Raw genomic sequence first — 4917 nt, 5'->3', positions numbered from 1 at the left:
AGGGAGGGCCCCATCTATTGTGGGTGGTACTATTATTTGGAATATAAGAAAACAGGCTGAGCAAGTCATGAGGAGTATATGATTATACATAGCTATATAAATATAGTAACCACAAATAAAAGAAAACCTGCATGTTTGTCTGAAATATGATTCATTTGTTATAATGATGCCATGTTGAGTACATTTTCCAGCGAATTAAATAACCCCATTCCTCTTCATGAATGAATAAAATTCTGTTTTATACCCTACCCATTCTTTATCTGTTCATTTATGGATGAATACCTTCTAGGATTCCACAGCATGGCCCCCATGATTAACTGCAATATCAATGACTGGGTAAGTAGCCTTCAGGAATACTGTCTCGGCATCCTTCAGGTTTAGACCCAGAAATGGGATAGTCAGTCAGAGTGATCAAAGACCTTGATGTTAGAGCCATAACTCTGAAGCAGAAGTAAATAGAGCGGAAGCTCTTCAAGGCATAGGAACAGGCAAGGGCTTTCTGTAAGGGACTTTCACATCTCTGCAAAACACACCAGGAGTTGACAAATGAAATTGAAATGCTTCTGCACAGCAAAGGGAATAACTAAATTAAAACAGAACTTACAGAAGGGGTAAAATATCCACCAACTGCATATCTGACAGTAATCAGTACATATTAATATAAATAAAAACTCGGAAACTAAACACCAGATGCAACATTGTCCTAACGGTTCTATGAAACTCTTATCTTTTTTCTTCATCATGTACTCTGATTGGTAGGATGAAAAAGAAGACAAGGAAACAACAGGGTAGAACTGCACCACCTTTATTTTTACCTACTGCATCTCTTTGCAGTCCTGATGTGGTTTGTGGGTTTGAGTTACTGCCTCCCATTCCTTCATCGCGCAGCCTGGGTGAGAACAAAACTGGGAGATGGGCTGAAGTGAGTACTCCAAAGTACACAAATTGAAGTTATAACTCCAATTGCCAATGGTAACTGCATTTGGAAATAGCCTTTAAGGATGTAATACGGTTTAAGTGAGAGCTTCAGAGAAAGCCCTTAGGCAATGTAGCTGCTGTTAAAAGAGATATTTGGACATGGACTTGTGTGCACCTGTAGCAAAGACAACAGGAAGCTGGAGAGCAAAGAAGAGTGTCTCAGAATTCTAGAATACTAGAGAAAGAATTCTCTAGGATTCCAGAGAAAATCTTAGAATACAGAACTGTCTACTGTTAAGGCTGTCCCACTGGTGGTGCCTGTGCAGTGGAACCCTAGCAAATTCATACAAGCTGGGATGGTGAGGACTGTTGGTGGATACAAAGAAATCCAGTAGGAGGAACATCAAACATCGAAGATCTGCTCTTTAGTTACAGTGCATGAAAAGCAACATTTGACTCACACTTGGCAGAAGAACATGAATGACTAAATGCTGTACAGTGATGGAATGAGTAGACAGAATATAGAGGAGCATGTGCTGTTGGGTTTTGAACATACTGACATCCAGTTGCTTGATGTAGAACTAGGAAAAGATACCTGGGTGTATTTATTTATGTTAGTATGAAATTGAGGCTAACATAAAACACAACAGTCAACTATAAATTTCAAAATTCATACTTCACATACATTTCACAACACTTCAGCTATGAAAATTAAATCTAGAATAATGCTTAAAAGGAACCCATAATGTGTTTATTCAAGAAAAAAATAACCCCATTCACTGGTTGATTTTTAGTTAAGTGAGTGTCAGCAAGTTTGCACAACATCCATTCTATCATAAATGCTATAACTAAGCATTTCATTGTGAAAATGGGATACACATTAGAATCCATATTGCCAGGAAAAGGAAACAAATGAATGTAGGAAACTCGTGTCTTGACAATTTGGACACTATTTCTATGTATAAATTCATCTTTTTGGAGTTCACTAGGTTTTTTAAATCTACAGTCATTGTTGCCATCAAAATTGTGAATGTTTTGTTTTAGAACTTATATTCAAATCTTTTTTCTGCTCCTTTGTCTCTCTTCTGAGACTCTGTGTATATGGGTAGATATACTACCAATTCAGACTCACTTATGTCAAGACTTGGTGATTCTGTTGGGTCTCTGCAGAGCTCAGTGGTTTTGTTAGGCTCCATCCTTCCTTCATTTGGTCCATAGAGGAGCCACCTCGGAACTAGCTCTCTTTACTTCTCGCTTACCTGCTACTCTCTTCTTACAAATTTTCATTTTTCTTACTTATTTTTTCAACTCTGATTCTTATATTTGAATCACTTTATAATGTTTCCACTTTCTGGTATTTTTATGGAACACAGTTCTACATACCAGTTCTTTGGAGAGGCTCACCTCTTTAATGAATTTAACAATCAACAGCTTATTAAGAATGTTTGCTACCTCACCCAAATCTAAGGCCCTCATTCGAGGTTTCTATTGACTGCTATTTTATTCCTCATTTTCTACATGTCTTGTAAATATTGAAAAGGAGACATTTTAAACACTAGAAATCAGAAATTTTTCCTTTTCTTCAACTTGGGCTTACTATTGCCTTGTTTGATGACTTTTCTGGATTCATTCTAGGAAGTGTGCACTGAACATTGTATGAAGTTGCTGACACCCAAAATAAATGACCAGATGAAGGACACTAGGAGCTTTTGCCAGTCTTACACCACTGCCTCAGGTCAAGACTAGGCCAAGTACCAGCTTCCTGCCACAGGTGAAGGCTAGGCCAAGTTCTATTCTCCATCCACAGTTCTTGGGAGGAGCAGTAACATTCTTGAAAAACTGCAGAATGTACTGAGTGATAGTCACCTAACCCTCTGGTCCCAGATAGAGTTCAAATACATGTCATATGCTTGCTAGCCAATAGATTAAAAGGTCCATATATACTTAGCCAATAAGTTTGAACTGTAATTGTGCTGATGTAACCTGTACACCTAAAAAGTATAAAAACTCCTTATTATAGCCATCCAGGGTCAACTTCTAGTCATTTGCATGAGGGGCCAATTGAGGGTAGACCCTGACGTGCCAGAAAAATAAACCTCTTGCATTTGTATCGAACCCTGTTCTTGTGTTTCACTTGGGGGTCTCCCAGTAGTTAAGATTTACCTCAAGCCTTACACAGTGAGTGGAAGTTATGTTGTGAAATGGATGTGAAATATGAATTGTGATATTTATAGTTGACTGTTGAATTTTAGTCTGATGGTGAGGAAGGCATAAAATTCTCTGTCTCTGGTCTTTCTCTCTGTCTCTCTGTTTCTGTCTCTGACTCTATCTCTCTCACACTTTCTCTCTCCATGTGTGCAGTGTGTGCATATACATAAATGTCTGTGGGGGTTCTTGGGGGGCTGAATTTATCCACCTTTAAACTAAAGCTGCTATTCATAATATCTAAATTCATGCATGTATATTATCTTACTACTCTTTTGTGAATGAGGTAGAATTTTCTAGTGTGTTCCTCGTGATGACTCTGCTTCTCAACAAGCTTCCATTGAAGGTCTGTACCTGCTTGTGTAATGATGTATAAATTTTATCATTTGTGTAATCAATTAAGTAAAATATGCTATATTTAGTTTTAAAGTTTGTTTATTAAGCATTTTTCACACTTTACCGTATGAAAATTATTAGAAATTAAAGTCAGATTTTCATTCCTAATGAACAGTTTGCACTAATATAATTTAATTTAAGTCAAATAATTTATTAGCACATAGAACCCTCCAGAAAAATATTGCCTCGTGGTCTGCTGGGAAGCAACAAAGGCAGACCTGTATTTGGCCATCATATTCAGTGTGTACTTCTAAGTTCCAGCCCAGGAGGGTAGCCCTCGTTTTCATAGCTTTGGAATGAGATATTGGGACAGGTGGGTGGGGCAGCCCTACTACTCATTTTGAACACTGAAGGTCAGGTCATTCCATGGTTATCACTTTAATGTAAAACTCAAGCAGATGATGAGCTCTCACTCAGCTGTCTAAATGCACCCTCTACTGACAGGAACAGTGACTAAGGACCCTTTGGTCCCCACTTCCCTGGTCAGCAGTGGAGGAAGGGCAGGCCAGGTAGGCATGAGGCACAAACAGTCTTTATTGGGTTTACACCAGTAGTCCATTGGTCTTGAGGACCTCTGTGAACTTGCAGATTTTCTTCTCCACATTCCTTTCTGCCTGTTTCCTTAGCCTCAAGAGCTGTTTTTTCTTCTGATAGTGGATCTTGACCTTTTCCTTCAGTTTCTCCTCCAGAGTAGCTGTCACTGCCTGTTACTTCCACACGACCTAATGAGCCAGATGCCCCAGGTAAGCAAACTTTCTCGTAGGCTTCAGCCGCACAACCTTGAGGGCGGCAAGGACCACCATCCGATTTTCTTGTCATAGGGTGGAAGGATCCTATCCAACACCTTGAGGCGTTCCAGGGCAGCCTGGTCTCTCTTGGTCTTGGGGGGCAGCATGCCTTGCAGAGAGTGCACCAAAAAATGCGGTTCGGGACTTGGAAGCGGTAGGAACTTCAAGACGGATGGTGTTCATCTTCTTTCGGAGAAAGGCCAGATACTTTAACTTATTTCTGTAGAAATTTCCAGAAATGTGGATGCCTTCACAACGTACAACCACTTCATTCTGGTCCAACAGTACCTGCTTGGCCACAATGGCTGGCAGGCAGCCCAGAAGATGGCCCCGGCCATCCAATACTAGAACCTGCCCCTCCACCATCTTCGGCAGCTGCCTAGGAAAGCTGCATTAATATATGTTTGATCTCTAGATAATACTTGAACTTTAAAATCAAAGACATTGGATTAACTTCCAATTTTTTTCATTTTTTCCTGATGGTTTCATGTATTAGTTTATAAAATTTGTACATATTATATTTATTATTTCATTTATTTTTATTACATTTTATTTTCGTTATTAATAGATTAATTTCGATGTATATTTAGTTATGTTAATTTAATATCAA

At 38.9% G+C, this 4917-nt stretch overlaps 1 pseudogene; it reads right to left on the bottom strand.

Moving 5' to 3' along the window:
• Positions 1 to 4014: 4014 nt before the first annotated feature.
• Rpl13a-ps12 (ribosomal protein L13A, pseudogene 12) lies at positions 4015 to 4673 on the bottom strand (annotated as a pseudogene).
• Between the last annotated feature and the right edge of the window lie 244 nt (positions 4674 to 4917).

The sequence above is a fragment of the Rattus norvegicus genome, chromosome 1 (assembly GCF_036323735.1).
Source record: "Rattus norvegicus strain BN/NHsdMcwi chromosome 1, GRCr8, whole genome shotgun sequence".
Classification (NCBI taxonomy): domain Eukaryota; kingdom Metazoa; phylum Chordata; class Mammalia; order Rodentia; family Muridae; genus Rattus; species Rattus norvegicus.
Note: the sequence above shows the minus strand (reverse complement) of the source record. Positions and strands in the feature narration are given on the sequence as shown.